We start from the raw sequence: 18,345 nt of genomic DNA on the forward strand, positions 1-18,345 counted from the left end.
TTCTTCAGATATGGCCAAAAGGAAGGACAGACAGGAGGAGGGAGCAGCGCTCGGCCAGGTGCCTCGGGCATAGAGCAGGCCACCTACTGTCCCTTATGGTGGCCCTCATGAAGCAGGGTGCCCTGCAGCTTATTGGACCACATGAGCCCTGGGTCACTGACACTAGAACTGCCTCCCAGGACTTCCTGAAGACAGCGTGAGCTGTTGCCTTGAGTCACGGGCATAGTGTATGGTTCTGTAGAGCAAGAGAAAGCTCATGAACCCGCTATGCCCGGTAAGTTCTTTCACTCCACTGGTGTTCTGCTGCTGTGGCACCCTCCCCCTCATCACCCCAGCACACACAGAGAGTATTCCAGACGACCCTGATCCAGCAGGCTTCTTCACGTCTCTCTCCCTGGGACATCAGCCGAACACCTGTCCGCCCACACGCAGGCGCCGCACCTGGCCACCTGGCCTGCAGAAAGCCTCTGGGGCCTTTTCCCACGGTGTCTGACCAACTTCTGCCCCCACACTGCCCTGCCTCGTCACGCTTGGCCACCATTCTTTCGTGGTCATCTTCCCCCCAAAAGACTTCAAGTTCTCTCAGGCCCACAGCCTGGTGTTTTGTGCTTGCTACATCGGCGAATTCTTACACCTGAGCAAGAACCCAGGACAAAGTGGGTGCTTGATCAAAGCTTGCCGAGCAAACACCCTAAGATACAGCCCATCCCACTCCTACAGATGGGCGCCAAGGGTAGGAGGGGAAGCCGCCTTCGAGATGGCTAGAGTTTGTATTTGGAATTCCAAGTTCACTTGAGTTCTGACTCCCCACCACAATCTTCTGCCAGGTAGTGAATGCACCTTGGGGACAGCCAGGTCAGCAACTGCTCGAGGGTGCAGTGGACCACAGAGCTCACAAGCAGGAATCTGGAACGGCCTACGGTAAAAGGACCCACCGGTGCTGTGATGTGCTTACCCCCGTGTCCTTCCACCCGCACAGGATTCACGTGGGACACGTGACAGGGAGACAGGCTGGGAAGCACAGCGGAAACCACCATAGAACACTGGAGGAAGCTGGGTGTCCAGAGTCCACTGAGAGCATGCGCTCATCAGCTTCTGAACTCGTCAGGGTCTGTTCCCAGCACACATGGCTGAAAGAAGAGCAGGAGTATAGAGATGGGGTTGGTCACAGTTGTAAGACCCTACACAAGACTCAAGTCCCCGGGACTGCGTGGCAAGCCCTTAGTGACCCCTGGTAACATAGGCATGAAGCCATGTGGACATAATCACCTACCCAGGGGGCAATGACCTGTCTCCACAGTGCAGGCCCCTTGCCCAGGCCCTGGGGCCAGTCAGAGTACAACAGTGGCAGGCTGGAACCCGCCCTCTCTGTACCACTAAGGCCCAGTGTGAGCAGACCTGTCACTCAAGACCCTCAGGAGGAGCTGCGAGCAGCATGGGAGAATATTCTCAGCACAGAAAGGAGAAATGCTGACAAGCTTAGCTCTTTATTTTGGGGGCAGCAGTGGTATCAGTAGTTAACCATTCACCACATTCCATGGCAGCCATGGGTAGCCAGGCAGAACCATCCCAACCTCCACTTGTCCTTCCTCTCCCTTCCCTCCTCTTAGCACCAGGAAGTCCTGGGAGGGACCTGGAGAGCCCCAGGTAGACATGGCCTAGTGACCACTGCAGGGTCACAGCACTGGATCCTGTTTGTCCCTAGGTCTCTGAGCAGCGTTCCTAAACTTGTCACACCTACTGATCTTCTTCTTAGTGTCTGTGTGTGTCCCTGTGTGTGTGAGTGTGTGTATATGTATGTGTGAGCACATGTGTGTATATGTGTGTGTAAGTGTGTGTGTGTATATGTATGAATGTATGTGTATGGGTAAGTGTGAGTGATGTGTGTGGGTGTAGGTGCATGTGTGTCTGTGTGTATGTATGTGTATGAAGGTATGTGTGTATGTGTATCTATGAGTGTGTATGTATATGTTTCTGTGTGTATATAGGTGTTACAGGTGTTTCTGTATGTGTATCTGTGTGTATGTATGTATGTGTATGGGTGTGTATGTATGTGTGTCTGTGTGTGTGAGTGTATATGTACGTGCGAGTATGGTTGTTTGTATATGTGTATGGGCATGTATGTATGCGTGACTGGACTGTATAGGTGTGTATCTATGTATTTCTGTGTACATGCTGTGTACAGATGTGTCTGTGTGTGTCTGTGTAGGCTGGGGGCTTTCCAGACATCTTCCTCCATGGTGTCCACCTTATCTTTCAAGACACAGTCTGTCACCAAACCAGTAGCTCACCAACTGGCCAGAGTGACTACCCACCTGCCCCAAGAATCCTCCTGCCTCTCTGCCTCCCTGATGCTGGAATTACAAAGCCACACTCCTGGTCTTTATGGGAGCTCTGGGGATCTGAACTGTGGTCCTGATGCTTGTTTGACAGACGCTTCACTAACTGAACTATCTTCCCGGCCTCTGTCTATTATCTTGCATTTAAACAAGGGCCCAGTATGGAGAAGGCAGCTCCACAGCTGCTCACTGAGCAAACACCCTCAGCTGCACCTCATCCTGCCACTACAGACAGGACACCAAAGCTGGGAGGGTCCGAAGCCTGGGAGATGTCACACAGCTTTTAAGTGGCAGGTAGCCAGTAGAAGCCGGATGGTATTTCAGTGAATGTCCAGATTCTACTCTCCTAGGTGTCCCTTGAAAGGCAATGGTCATACCTGGGAGTAATCAAGGCAATAGAAAGTCTGGGTCTCAGGGCCCCACATTAATAGAAACAGCTGTCTCAGAGCTTTGGGTTAGGAACGCGGCACACACCAGACACAGCTGTTTGGGCAACACCTCCCCCCCCCTTACCCTTGTACACACCAAGCTTCCCCTGTGTTTTCCTTCCTCCTAACTCCCTTTGATCCTTAGGAGCTCTCAGAGAAATTGCCCAAGTGAAGGGTGCTTGAGGCCTGGCAAATCCAGGAACAAAGAGCTAGTCCTCCAGAGAAGTGCTTCTGAGACCTTCCTGGCTACATCCAAGCATGAAATGTTGCCCCGGAGCCAGAGAGCCCCCTCTGGCTTATCACACATCCTTATCCCACAGTTGGACAACTGGGACTCTTTAAAGACCACTTATCTGAGGGCTACAGGGTTGAGGCTAAAGCTTCCAGTGTCAAATGGAAACTGGAGGCTACAGTCACTTCCCATCGTGGGTCCACCCAAAGGAGGATGCATCCCTGGACCAAACTTCTCTTGAAGAACACCCATCCACTTTAACCTTTGGCCACCTGCTGTCCCATGCTCTGGGTTCCCTGGAAGAGCCCGCTTGCCTTTGTCCTCATTGGATAGAAAGATTGAAAGGCGTTACCCCAAACTTCCTTCTGGAAAAGGTTTGCAATAAAAATTAGCTTTCACAAAATAGATGTCTAAGGAACACAGTGATCAGGTGGGTGCCCTCTATCCAGAATGCCTAACAATGGCTCCCAAACCATCCTCTGGACCTGGATGGCTGTGCCAGTAGCAGTTGGCTGGAGACAGGACTCGATGCAGCTTCTTCCCCCGGCCCTTCCCCAGACACAGCCTTGGGTAATAAGCAGTTCCCCAATGACCAGACTTAGAGCCTCCTTGGTACAGCAGTTCCCAAGGCCTGGGCTAGAGCATGATCCTTCAATCCCTTCATGGATTTTGTAAATAAATTCCCTACAGTGAAGAATTCCCAACAAACATGCCTGGCGGGCTTTCTTTTTTCCCCCACAATGAGCTCTGACTGCTACATCTATTCTTGGGTTATTGGATCTAGACAATTTGCTTCATGGAAAACCTATGTGTCTCTTTATTCAAATTCCTTCCTAGACTCCACAGTCAGCTCAGCTCTGGTGCTCCCTCCTGCATTGGCTTCTCCTCGTGGTTGAGCACCACAAGCCAGGCTGTGCTGGTATGCCTCTTATACACAGTAGATTAACCAAATTCACACTGCGACAGTTTGATCCTCTGTGGAGAACCATCTTAGGGCCAGCTAACTAGCATATATCCCAGGGCCATTCCCCCTCTACAAAATCATGTGATCTAACTTCACAACTGGACAAAGGCCAGAGACTTCTGTCCCTGATCAATAGAGCAAGTCCCTGAGTCTAACTCTGACGTTTCCCTCCTACAAGGTCATTACAAGTCACTTGGCCTAGGAAAGATGTAGAAACGGTGCTGACCAGGGCAAGAAAAGACCCAGGACCTCTTTGAATGACGCTAACCATGTGTGCATGAGTGCACACACCTCCCCACCTTGGCCTACCACACATGCTGAGATCACCCTCAGGGAAAACACACTCCTCACACACACACAATTACACATTCCTCTGCTCTTGTGAGTTCATCCTGTCATCTGACTCAGGGGCTAATTTCAGATCATCTTCCCATTTCTGCCTCATGCTGTGTCGTCAGAGACACATGTCTGGTCAGCCGGCAGAATTAAAAGCGTATGTCACTACATCCGTCTCAGCTGCGGAACACATGGGGTTTTCCTGAAGACCTCATTTCAACACTGCTTTCTAGATGAGGCAGCTGAAAGTGACAGCCGCTCAGGCAGCAAAGGTTTAAGAGATACCTCCCTCCCCTCACAGCAGCACAGCACCGGACTCCCCGGTTTTCGGCTCCACCCATCTCCGCTCCCCAGGATGGCTTCCACAAGCCACATCCACATGCTCAGCCCTGCCACGGACTCTAGGACATACCCAGAGAGCAAGGAAGAGGTCCCCTCAACACCAGTACCAACCCCAGAACTATCCTGGTTTGCAGTCCACGCACCACAAGCTTGGCCACGAGGCCTCCTAAATAACCTTGCTCCCCGGACACACATGGGATGCTGGGGCCTCCCTAGAGACCCCTTCTCCTGAGCCTGTCCAGTATATGCCACACGTCCCTCATCTTGCCATGCTGAAGTCTGTCCGTCTTTAACTTTTCTTTTTCATTGAATCAGATAACTACAGTCACCAAAACATCAGCACACAGAGGTTATGTAATAAAAACACAAGCCACTGTCCCTTCTCAGAGCCCCACATCCAATCAACTGTTACCCAGAGTCCCCAGGTCCCCTCCCAACAAATCCTCTACATATGCAAGCTATGACTGACTGAACCACTTTTTACAAGTAGCTCTCTCTCTCTCTCTCTCTCTCTCTCTCTCTCTCTCTCTCTCTCTGTGTGTGTGTGTGTGTGTGTGTGTGTGTATGTGAGAGAGAGAGAGAGAGAGAGAGAGTGTATGTGTGTGTGCTGTGCGTGTGTATATGTGTATGTGTGGGAGGACTGGCCAGGCTTGTCTCTTTCCTTATACTTGGGTATGATATGTGTGATTTTTGTGACTACAGCAGCCATTTTAGGAGGGGAAAATAAAACAAGGAAAAAAATTTTTTTCGTGGGGGTATGGCAGAAGAGCCCAAATCTTTGAAGAGTGCCCTGACCACCTACCTCCAGACTGGATTGCATGTGGAAGAACTAACCTTCATGCTTCCTGCCCATCCATGTTTATCGGGCTTCTCTTAGCCTGCAGGATGACCTCAGTGCTTGAGGGAGACTGTCTCCCATAGGCTCATGAATTTGAACACTGGGTCCGCAGCTGGTGGTGCTATGCCACTTTGAGGCCACTTTGAGGTCACTTTGAGGTCACTCTCTCTGCTTCCCGCCTCGGCTGCCGTGCCTGCTATGCCCCTGTCGTGATGCATTCTTGTCCCGCTGGAACCTTATGCCCAAGTGAACCCTTCCTTCCCTAAGCTTCCGCGGTCACAGTGCTTTAGCACAGCAATAGAAAAGCAGCTAAGACAGTGAGCCCCCCGCTAAGCGAGACAGTATACAACACAACATACCTGTATGGCTTCCCCATTCTTTATGGTTATCAGGGTGACCTCACAATGCTTTCTACACAAACCGACCCAGCTCAGCCTCCCTACATCATCAGAGTATCCCACTGTGCAGATACCCATCCGAAAGCAAACAGCAAGTCATTGCCACTGGTGGCTTGCAGTATCATCCTCCCACAGGGCAGCAGACTTCCTGGTAGCCCCCCCTCCTTGCTTCTGCACACTGCCTAGAGCAGAGCGAGGCCAGGACCGCATCCTTTTGTCTGTCCATACCCTGGACTTACTGTTGCTGAACATGCTGACCCCTTCCTGACTGTCCTGGGAGGAACATGAGGGCTCTTATCTCTGTCCCCTTTTCCTCTATTCGCGTCCTTGCCTGTCTGACTGAGACAGTCTGCTTCCGCAAGAGCTGTGGGATTTCCTAATCTGGAGTCCAGTTGGGCTGAGTGGCTCTTAACTTCTTTCTCCAGGACACAAATCCAAGCTTGCTCTATCCTGGCCTCTGTGACCCTGCCCCATCTCAGCACCCAGGTATGTCCCCTGCCATGCGCCACCACACCATTTCCAGAACCTGCTCCTTCCTGCTCTGGAGGAATAGACTCCTGTCAGGTTGAGGGGGATCAGGACTATGACAACTCCCACAGGACAGTCTGCACTGCCTGCCACACCCCCTATCAGTCAGGCTCTGGCCTCTGGTTTCGGTACCTGTAACCAAGCTGGAAAATGCACAATAGAAAACCAGCTTCACACCCTAATCAAAATCCCAGTTGCTGACAGAAGCTGACATACATTGCTGCTGGGAGGAGAGGAGCTTGTGAGAGACAGATATCTAATAGCAATGGGGCATTTGCCTGCCCACAAAGGCAAGAGAGTCAGCGTACCATCAGATCAGCCTGGCTTCCCGCCACCGCCGCCACTGGCCTGTGCTCAGTCAGCCTGGTTATGCAAAGAGCCCAAGAACCCAGCAAAGGGCTTTGTCTCCAAAAGGCAGGGTTTCAGGGTATAGTCCTCTCTCCTAGGGAAAATGGACACGTTTTTAACTTGCAGAATTACAAAGCTGATTCTGTCCTGTGGCCCCTCCCCAACCGCCTCTGTTCTTCACCTACTCCTCCCTGCTCCAGGTAACCTGCAGGGAACATCAGGAAAAAGGGACATTTCAAAGCCCATCGGGTACAATCTAGGTCATGAAAGAGCAAAAGGTCACCCGGTCACCTAGGTGGATCCCGAGAGCTCTCTGGGCAGCTGGCCTAGCCCACTGGATGCGTTTCAGACTACGGCAGGCAAACCTGTTTGAAAGATGGCGCCTGAGAAATGACACTGAGGGCTGACCTCTGACCTCCACACACACACAGCAGTGTCTGAGGAACCTGTTCCCAGATGCACAGCTGGAGAGGGACAATAGTAGAGTACAAACTTGGCTACTTGCCTCCCCGCCTCGGGTGTCCCATGAAGCCACTGTTAGGCCAAGAGGGAAGGTTGTGGGTCTGAGAGGAAGAGAGGGGTGTTTGGGGAAGGGATGGGTAATACTGAAAATGCAAATAAAAGGCCCAAGCAGGTGTTCAGCAAAAGTGCCTTTCCCTTGAGCGAGCAAGTGCTCAGAAAGAGAAAGGGACTGTGTCACCAGCAGGACCCGAAGTTGAGACAATTAGAGACTAGATTAGGGTAATGACTGGGTGCTAGCCCCGATATAAAACAAACACCTCTGAACCCCTGCCCACAGGTATAAACTGTTGAGTGAGTAGAGAATGGGGAGCAGAGACTCTCTGAGTGTCCAGAGGAGACAGTCTTCCCTCCAACGGGTAGAGATGGGCCACCCTTTCCCTGGGTTTGGCATTATTTGACTTCTGAAGAACAGGTGGAAGAAAAATCTGCCCTACAAGGGAGTTCTTGACTGTGAAGGAACCCAGTGCACGCACTCTCACAAGGACACAGAGGTCAGCATCCACGGCAACAGGTCACAGTGACACTGTGTACTCTCGGGATCCAGGGTAAACAGCACTTCACTCCTCCCACTCAGACTGTCGGAAAAATGCCCCAACAGTGCTCCCCCAAATGGTCGCAGTCATCCCAGACAAGGAGAGTCTGAGAAACTATCACCAGCCAGAGGACAGGTGATGATCCAGCCCTTCAAGGGGATCCTGGGACAGAAGAAACACTAATGGAGAAATTAGAAAAGTTGAAATCAACTGTAAGATGTAGTTGTGGGTTCCTGGTGCCAAACTCTCTTCAGTGACAGGGCTGGAGGAGAGAGGGTTCTTGCCATTGTCCGTACACTCATTCTGTAACTATGTAGCTATTTTGAGAAAGGTTTGTAGTAAATAAACATTCAGAATAACCATGTCTCACTCTCACCAGGGGGGGCGGTTGTCTAGTTCCTTGGACTGGAGGCCCTGGGCCTGGGGCTGAGTAGGGGCCGCTTCAAGAATCCTGAACAAGTCGGTGTACACCTAGGGTTGAGGCCAGGAGCCTGAGTGAGTACATCTGTGGACTCAAAGGGAATCCAGAAGAACTCTCAAGTCTCAGGAGGAAGCCAGAGAGCTGACCTGAACAGCCACTGACTCGCTGGTCACTATCCTCCTAAGAAGCCTTCATTGTTAGGTCCCGGGGGCAGCTCCATCTACTCACTGATGTAAGCAGGTGGACCAGGGGTTCAAATTTCCTCAGGGTGTAAAAATGCAAAATGACCTGGGTCAGCAGGTGTCCTCTTTCATCCAGCTGGGGTCACTGTCCCCTCCGAGGCCCCAGGCAGGCCCTCCCGGTCTCAGAAAGCCTGTAAACCGCAAGCTCCTAGAGACCTGAATGCATTCCAAGAGGCTGACCCAATAGCCCCAGAGCTCAGCTGAGGGGCTGACAGTCCCAGCGCTACATTGCTGGGCAGAGGACATGAGGCATTTCCGAGGCAGCTTGGCCTCCTGCCAGTGGGTCCCCAGATGCCATGCGCGACACACCTGACCGAGGTAAGAGAATAGGTGTGTGTAAACAGTGCTTGAAAAAGAAAATAGCTGTACAAACACAGCGCCTGTGAACACAGGTGTTTACAGGCGGAATTATTTTTCCCGGGCTGCTATCTCTCCCCAGCCGCTTTGTGTGGCTCGGCACACCTGCAGCGACTTTCTCAGACAGGGAAGGAAGAAACAAGGGGGAAGTGGCTGGTCCGGATCGATTCCTACCTCACAGGAGGTCAGTGATCAGCCTTGGGCCGGCTGAGCTAGTGAGCAGCTTCACTGGCAGAACTTTCTTTTTCTCTGCCACCCCCCTCCCGCCACCCCTCAGCGTGCTGGAACAGGGTCCAGCCTGTTCACCACTTCCTGCTCGGCCAACGCAGCTGCTCTGTCAGCCCCAGGGCAGTGGCAGTAAGAGGCCCATTTCCGGGGAGTGGGGGGGAGCCAGCCACTCTCCAGGCATGATGACAGTCCCAGAGGGGAAAGGAGTGATTTGCATGTTATAGACAGAAACTAAAGACATGCACCCCCAAATCACAGAAACACGAGTAAGTGAAGAATACCGGAAGCACATTGGAGAGAGTTGTGAAGTGGGACTCCCAGAAATGTAGATGCATTTGACGTGAAGCAGGCAGAAGGAAGCACCTTGGGGGAGATGAAGCATTAAAACTATGGAAGAGAAGCATAAAGTCACAGTCCATGTGTTAACAAATGGTTATGATGGCGAGTTTCGTTATGTGTATTTTATCACTATTTTAATTCTCATTCTTTTTAAAAAAAACGCATAGAAGAGAGGCTGGGCGTGCACAGAAGCCAGCTAGGTCCACGTGAGGAGGTCTAGGCTATGCCAGGGCTACGCAGGGAGATCCTGGAGAGAGTGAAGCTGAAACCCCAAACTGAGCGCATGCTAGTCTATATATGGAGGCAACACAGAGCTGATGGTTTCTGCCATAATTAGGTGGTTGTGGTCAACACCCCAGCTGAGGCATCTGAGGCAGTGAAGTCTTCAGGGAGGACTGCGGGGCAGGGCGGGGGCAGCGTCCCGGTTCCCCCTCTGTATGGGGCAGCCTGAAGGTGAAATGCCCCAAACACAGGTTCGCTCTCAATGTGTTAAGTTTCTAATTCAAGTCTATAGGCAAAAAATAAAAAATAAAAATAAGAGAAAGAGAGGAGGAGAGAGAGAGAGAGGGGTGGGCAGGGGAGAAAGCACGCCCCTGACTGCAGCAAGAAATAGCCCCACCCCACCCCCACCCAATCCCAGGGCTCTCCGCGGAGAGCATCAAGGGACCAGGACTGAGGAGCTTCAAGAAGAGGCAGGCTAGCTTGCTCTCACGCCTCAGTAAAGCCACGGAACCCAGCAACTTGAGATGCAAAGGGGATTCTGTCCTACTTGGGGAAAACTAGCCAGAAAGAACAAAGAGAACACAGGCCATGACTGGGAGCCCTCAGAGAAGTCCAAGAGGGCTAGTGTCCTGCAGGAGCCCAGGGCAAGTGAAGAAATACCCTAACTGTTGACAACTTTGAAGTCACTGCACCTACACACCAGGAGAAAAGACCGCTTCCCAATTTGGGCAGAAAGCTGTTTTGTACAAGATGAGGAACAATAAGCCTTCCTGGAAACTTCCTCTGAGAAACTTCGCTCTAGCACAGCCTGACAGACCAGCATGGCACGTTCCAACTCCATATTATGCATGTTGGAAAGACAGATTTCTCTCCCCAGCCTGTGACTGTCACTTAGAGGCCATGCTGAGTTTTAATACGGGCACACTGGCTTCTGGCGTAGCTTTTCCCTCCTCTATGACACTATCAGAAAAAGAAGGGTCACTTTTTTTTCTGAAAGGAAGGGCCTGGCTACCCTCCAAGTTCCTCCTGTCTCTTCCAGGAGGCCTCCACACCTCCACTTCTCCTCTATGAAACAAGGGACTCCAAGACCTACCAGCATGGGACAGAAGTGAGGGAGGGGAGGAGGGAAGAGGAGAGGAACCAAGTGAGAACAAGATCTGAAGGTACACCAGTGAGAAGCTAAAAAGGTTTTGTTAGAACTCTGACAAGTCTCTAAAAGAAGGGACAGGGTCTAATCAGATGCGCTCACACCTGATGTAGGAGGGTCTTCTTTCTATGTGTTGCTTTCATTTGTCAATTAATAAAGAAATGGCTTGGCCTGATAGTTCAGAACATAGGTAGGCGGGATAGACAGAACAGAATGCTGGGAGAAAGAAAGCAGAGTCAGGCAGACACCATGATTCCCCTTCCCGAGACAGACGCTGGCTAGACTCATGCTGGTAAGCCACAACCTCGTGGTAGCATACAGATTATTAGATATGGGTTAATCAAGATATGAAAGTTAGCCAATAAGAGGCTAGAACTAATGGGCCAGGCAGTGCTTAAATGAATACAGTTTCCGTGTAATTATTTCGGGTCCAAACGAGCCGGGAACCGGGATCCCGGTGGGAACACAGCCCTCTGTTGCTCCTTTTGCAACACACACTATTCTAACGAAGATACCCTCACAGCCTAATTGCAGATTCGCACCTTTCCTTGGACTTGATTAGACTCTGCTCTGTGGCTGTTAGTTTGGAAGTTCTAGGCTCCTCGATGACTCCATCCCCTTCCCTGGCCCTCCAGTCCACTGGTCCCCTGAAGTGAGGGTGCCATGCAGAGTTAAGACAGAGCAGGGAGAAACCAGATCCACACGTATCCTTAGCAGGCATCTTTTCCCCAAGTGCTCCATCCCTTTGACTTCCCATGGGATTAAGAGAGCGCCAGTGCTTTGCAGGCTCAATATAAATGCTTACTCCCCAGTTAGGAGCAAATGAGGAAGTGTATAGAAAGCCTTCTGTGAGGTAGGGTCGAGCTGATAGAAGTAGGTCACAGGGTTGAGGGCACAGGTGTTTAAGTCCAGACTCCATGTACCCTATCCATCACCACATGAACTCACCATGCCTTTCCCGCCATGATGGACCATATCCCCTGATATTGTGAGCCAACTTAAAACCCTTTCTCCTTAAGTCATTTCTATCAGGTATTTTGTCAGGGAGGTGGGAAAAAAATAATAAAAGCAACATTGTGCATAATGTCTCCCCTAGATTAATATCCACATGTATACACACACACACATGCATGCATGTGTACACACACACACAGGGCAGTTCAATGACAAGACTCCTGTGTCAAGAGGTTTTTTTTTGGGGGGGGAGGCGAATATGGTGTTACATATATGCATGCATGATAGACATGTACTGGTGTATATGTGCCTGATGTAGAGGACAGAAGTTTGCATCTGGTGCCTTCCTCCCTCGTTCTCCACTGTATTTACTGGGGCAGAGTCTCTTGCTGAACCTGAAGCTTGGCAATTTGACTTAGTCTGTAGCTCTCTTATCCCAGGAACCTCTTGCCTCCACTTCCCATGTTCTGGGACTATAGGCGAACCTCCATGTTTGCATGTGGGTATTGGGGAATCACTGTACCTACATTCACAACCCCTCCTGTGCTCAGTTTTAAATACCCGCACCTACAGAAAATTATTAGGCCTGGGTTTCTCACCCATACTTCTCTCTCCAGTGTAGTGTATCACCTGACAGAGCCTAGATCCATATGTGTGTATATGTGTGTATACATATATGTATATACATATGTAAGTGTGTGTGCATATATATGTGTGTGTGTATCCGTATATATGTATATGTGTGTATGTGTGTATAGACATATATATGTGTGTGTATATATGTATATATGTATGTGTGTGTGTGTGTGTGTGTGTGTGTGTGTGTGTGTATACAACTGTCAAAAACTGAAACACAGGATAGCAGAGTGTGTGACCAAAGAGCCGGCAACCCTCATTCCGATGATGTGACCTTTGCCTGAGTGCTCAGGCTAAATGATCTATGCCTCATCCTCTGTCCTGCAGTTTCACCTGAGTTGGCTGCAAACGCATTGGCTGCAGCTAAGCAGTCGACCCATAGCAAACAGACCCCAACTCTCAGGCACTGCCTGGTGGGGGCCCAGCAGGTCTCCCGCTTGGTGCTGTCTGAATCTCCCAGCTCTGAAGTCTCACTCAGGAACAATATGAGTGACCCACAGATAATCATGAACTAGAGGGAGATGACTGGTATTTAGCTCTGCCGGAGGGAAGCACTGAGGGGAAGCCAGCTTTCAGTCCAGGGACTCGTTAGCTGGAGGCAGGCTGAATTAGCAGTTAGTGACAAGAGCTGAGGAACGGCTTGTCAGTTCCAAAGTTCCTTCCGCCGATCACACAGATGCTGAGCCCTGAAGACCATGCTGAGACCCGAGGACCATGCTGAGCACCAAGGACAATTCTGAGCGCCAAGGACCATGCTCAGCCCCAAGGACCATGCTCAGCCTGCTCAGAGGGACACTGTCACTGCCCGCTCAAGTTTTGGTTGGGCACTCTGAGGACTTGTGTTTGGTCAAGTTCAGAACCAAGAGGTTCCAGGCCCTTCCTGTTTCTCTCTCCTTTCTCTGAATTCAGGGTTACATTAAGACCGTGGTTCTATTAGCTGGATAGGGCCATGTGATCAGTGCTCTAAACGCTCCTACGAAGACACCACCGCACTGGGGTTACAGCCCTGCTCTAGCGATGGGCGCTCACTTCTATACCTTTAGCCCCAGGAAAGTAGAAAGGGTAAAACATTAGAACCCCAAGGTTTTCATTAAAAATCCCTTTGTCCTCACACCCAACCCTCACCTCTAACCTGTGACCTGCTCCCAAGGGGAAGGTCTCAGGGCACACAAGCATCCTACCTAGAAGCCAGACCCCTCCCCATGCTCACCCTCACAGTTAGTCTTCCATCACCCTCATAGTCACCTGCTACCCCCGACACTGATGAACTTCTTCTGGCTTTCTGCCAAGGCCCACCTCCCTGTGCTCTGCCCTCACTACACTTCCCTCCTCTGCCTCCAGATCCAAACGGCTCTCCACAAGCACATCTGACCACATGCTTCGCACAGAAAGCTCCCAGCATCTCGTGGGCAACTACACATTGCCACACGCCCCATTGGCCTTGCCGGACAATGGCCAGGAGCCTTCACACGAAGCCCCTGTGTGCCATCGTTGGCCCAGAACCAGCTCCTTTAGCACGTGCCCACTTGCCACTCAGCACTAGCTTCATACACGTGGGCTGAGAGAGAGGGGGCAAGAGGGAGATCTGTTCTTGCCTTTCTGTCTGCTGCCCATTGCTCTGCTCCGCAAACAGCTGTATCTCTACCCTGCAGCCAGGGAACGGGACTGGCGGCACCACTTCTGAGACAAGCCGCTGCCCGTCCTGGAAGTCTGTTGGCTTCTAGGGGAGCACCTACTGACACACTTTCCAGTACTGAGGCATCCCAGATTGATACCCAAAGGAAAAGGCTTTCTCTAGTGGGAAGGCTCCTGGTTCATCTTTCTTTACCCATAGGGAATCATTGGGCCTATGCCTCTTCCACCACTGGAAATGCAATGTTGTCCTTTCCAAACCACATGGAGCTGTCCCTCTTCTAGGGACCCAGGCACTGGGGAAGAAGAGTAGGAACAGGGAGTGGAAGAGTAAGGAAAGGCCAGGGTCAGAAAGATAGAAGTGGAGGGAGAGAACACAAGAGGAACTGAGTAGCAAAGAAACAGACCGAGACTAAATAATGGGCTAGAGACCTAGATAGACAGACAGAGAGAAAGAGGGATGAATAGAGACCTAGATAGATGGACAGAGAGAAAGAAAGAGGGATGAATAGAAGTAGTGCTGGCTCTTCTCTACTGCATGCATGGAACAAAAGCAATTGCAGGTTAAACCTCACTTACTGAAGAAGTAGGCACTGACACCAAACAGCACTGATGGTCACTCCGTTCCCTTCCCTGGCACAAACACCAGGGTCCCTCACTCCAGTGTCCCACCAGTGGCATGCAGACTGTCCTTAATGAAAGAGAAAAGTATCAATTTCATTCTTGATTACATTTTAATAGTCTGTGTTAGAAAATGGGAAAGGCATCTGGGCCTTTCTGTTATTCTCTGACGTGAGAAGTTACCTGAGAAAAAGCAACCACTTGAGTTACCAGCTAAACTAGCTGTTTTCAATCCCACTCCAGACCATTTTTGCTCAGTATCTTACAACCTATGGCTCTTCAGACTTAGGTATTTGCCAGAAATCCTCTCAAAAATGAACAAGACGAGCTCATGAGTTGAAGGAAAACAACTTGTCAATGGAAAAAAAAAATCTGTAATTTAAGATAAAAAAATCTGAGTTTTGGAAAAGTTCTACCTATCACCATGTGCTTGCCGGAGTGCTTTCTGGGGCTTTTCTGATGAGATTGATGGTGATGTTAATAAACATGGCTCCTGGGTGCTGTACAGTAAAATGTGTCAACATTTGGAAGCGCTGCAGAGCTCGGTAAATTAATATTTGCCAAATGATAATTTAAAATCACGCATAACTAAAAGATCCTCAGAACCAAGAGGCCTTAGATCAAGAGACATCAAGGAGACTTTCTCATTGTGAAGGTTGGATTTCCCTCTGGAAGTAAGAACAGCATGTTTCACCAAAAAAAAAAAAAAAAAAAAAAGTGCCCACAACTGTCCTACAATGCAGAGGAAGTCTGTTAAGATTGCGTAGATAGTGAATACACTGGGGGCCTTTATTTCAACGCACACCCTTGTCCAGACACACTACCCTACATCCTCTCTACCCTGTTTGGATTACTACAGGAGCCCATTTCAGAGTAAGATTTCAATAGCTCATGGCCGACTGTCTAATGATCTTCCCTCACGATTGAGTAAGCCACCAACGTTTAACTCAGCAGCGGTGCCATGTCAAGGACTGACGCACATGCCCAAATACTTACATTACCCGAGTGCCTTTGTGACATTTGAGGAGTCGGGGCCATGTGTGTACCTGACTACAAAGACCCAAGCTGGATTTTCAGACCCACTTTGTTAGTAATTTTAAAATTCTCAATGACTTGTTACTTATTATAGCTGTCATTCTGGACAGAAAATAAGTGTATGAATGAGATAATGGGTTGTTAATGAGCTTGAGCTAATCATTCTATAATCTAACTGTACCTCAAAATGTCACATGGCACCCCCATAAATATGTGCAACTATGATTTGCCTATTTAAAATACTTTTTTTAATGTAGAAAACTTGGCAGAGTACAGCAGCCTGCACTACTTACTCTTCTCATAAGGGATATTGAGAAATGACCTCAATGTCTTTCTCAAGGTTGCCTTCCTCATGAGCACCCCAGTCTGACCCAAATTAAGGAACAGCCCTTACTTGACTCAGCTAAAGAGACCAAGAGTTTGTCTACCCCTTCCTCCAGGCTCTCTGTAGTCTGGAAAATAGATACACAGCCACAAGACATGTTTCTGTCTTAACGGAGGCCTCAGCCTTGGGTGGAATCGGTAACTTCATAACACCCTGATCCCCCAAAGCAGGGATGTCTGGACAGAGACCAGGATAGTGCTTCTGCCCTTGACAGAACACCAGAGATGACCACGCCAGGGCAGGAGGTACAGTCTCCCTCATAGACACACACCGATGATCCTCTGACCTCAGCTGTTAGCACCCAGAGCTACAAGGCAATAGATTCCAGGGTTGAAACCACTCTGCCCTGCTTCCGCAGCAGGCCCTGGAAAATGCCATAACTGCTAGGACCTACGACACCCTCTCGCAGGCGAGCAGACTGGAGTTCCAGGGAGCCCAAGGTCACGTGGCTAAAGCTGCTGCACACTGGAGTTGGAGAGGGCACCGCACTCAACAGCTCCTGTCTGTGCCACCTCCCCCTCCATCACATGAGTTGACGAGCCGTGATTTAACCTCCACGGTAGCATCTCTAGTCTCTCTGAGCACTCTGCCTCATCATTGGCAAACCCCAGGATTCTCGCAAAGGAGGGAGCACCCCACCTTTGCCGTTTAGGATCTTCACAGACAAGCGTGCAACGCCGAGTCCTGAATCTGTGTCCTGGATCTGCTCCTTTCCCGTGGTGGGGCTTCCACCAAGTGTTTGGACTTCTCTGTGCTCCAGTGTCCTCACCTGTCAAATGAGGCTGCTGACAGTTGTGCTGAAGGTGACAGGAGACTGTGTTACAGTCAGGTCCCATAAGTGACACTGAGGATGTTTTTACTGTTCATTTTCTCTACGGTATCAAATGTATTTATAATAAAGTTGTGCTCAACCAGGCCTGCAGCTCAGGCCTGTAATATCAGCCACTGGGGAGGCTAGGGCAGGAAGATCAAAAGTTCAAGGCCAGCCTGGACTAATAGGTTCAATGGCGGACTGAGTAATTTAGTGAGTCTCTGTCTCAAGATGAAAAAGAGGGCTGGAGCCGAGCCGGTGGTGGTGCACGCCTTTAATCCCAGCACTCGGGAGGCAGAGGCAGGCAGATCTCTGTGAGGTCGAGGCCATCCTGGTCTACAAGAGCTAGTTCCAGGACAGGCTCCAAAGCTACAGAGAAACCCTGTCTCCAAAAAAACACAAACAAACAAACAAAAAAGAGGGCTAGGGATGTAGTTCAGGTGTAGAGTACTTGCCTAGGATGCTCGAAGCCCCAAATTCAAGTTTATACTAGTTATGCGCAAAGCCCTGACCAGCTCCAGGTTCCCAGAAACTACAGAGGACTTTCAGGATAATGAGGGTGGTAAGGCAGTCCTTCCGAGAGGACTTAAGGATAGGGCCTAGAAACTAGCTTGTCTCCCTGTCCACTGAGGGGCCCTTCCTTCTTGGCATTCCCTATCTGAAAATATGACCGTGTTTTGTAAACTCAAAGCTCTGGTAATTGTGGCCAAGCTGGAGGAATAAGTGGACCATTCAAAGGGACCCAGAATGAATTCCTGAGGCCAGGAGAGTGAAGCCCTGGGCCCAAGTCTGCATGCAAGGAATGAAGAAGAGACACAAAGAGAGGCCTCCTTCACTTGGGGTTGGAGTTTCCGCAATGACCTTCAAGAGCTTCCTGAGAATATCCGCAGAGGGACAAGCCTCCTGGGGAAGCCACTTCTGTCCCCAGGGAAAGCTCCTTGTTGCCTTTGCCCACCAATGATGGGCTCTAAGCACCATGGAGCATTGATAGCCCTTCCCAGATGGAACTGTCCTTATCCACTCCAAGCCCCTTACAGAGAGCAAAGCTCCAGGTTAAGCTACCATCATATCGCTGGTCACAGACTCAGACAGGTCCATTTGTCACTCCAAGGGCTTGACCTCCAAAAGCCTTGCTCTCTAAATAGGAAGCAGTCAATGCAGCAGGGGAAAGCAATTGACCCCTGATCACACTCAGCAGGCAGTCACCCCCAGCAGCAAGCTCACACGCTGTAGAAGGAGCTGAGTCAGCAGGGGGGTGGGGTGGGGGCGACTAGAGGGAAAACCTACAGCTCTCTAAAAGGAGTGGAAGGGGAGCCAGAGCCAAAAGCCCTCAGGCACCATTTCAGCAACAACAAGGAGAGAATTGGGAACTAGAGCCCCAGCTGGGAGACTTCTTCAACTTCCCCTTCTTCCCCTCTCTATCTGTGCCACCACCCTTCCACCCTGCAGGGCAGCTGATTAACCCTTCCGCTAAGTGGCAAGGTGGCCTACTGGGTCAGCCAAGACA

At 50.4% G+C, this 18,345-nt stretch overlaps 1 long non-coding RNA gene across 2 annotated transcripts in view; it reads right to left on the reverse strand.

Moving 5' to 3' along the window:
* LOC125404083 (uncharacterized) overlaps positions 1-18,345 on the reverse strand; it is a 137,581-nt gene that overhangs the window by 16,976 nt on the left and 102,260 nt on the right. The window lies entirely within an intron of this gene.

This window comes from Myodes glareolus, chromosome 6, assembly GCF_982192425.1.
Source record: "Myodes glareolus chromosome 6, mMyoGla1.1, whole genome shotgun sequence".
In the NCBI taxonomy this organism is placed as follows: Eukaryota; Metazoa; Chordata; class Mammalia; order Rodentia; family Cricetidae; genus Myodes; species Myodes glareolus.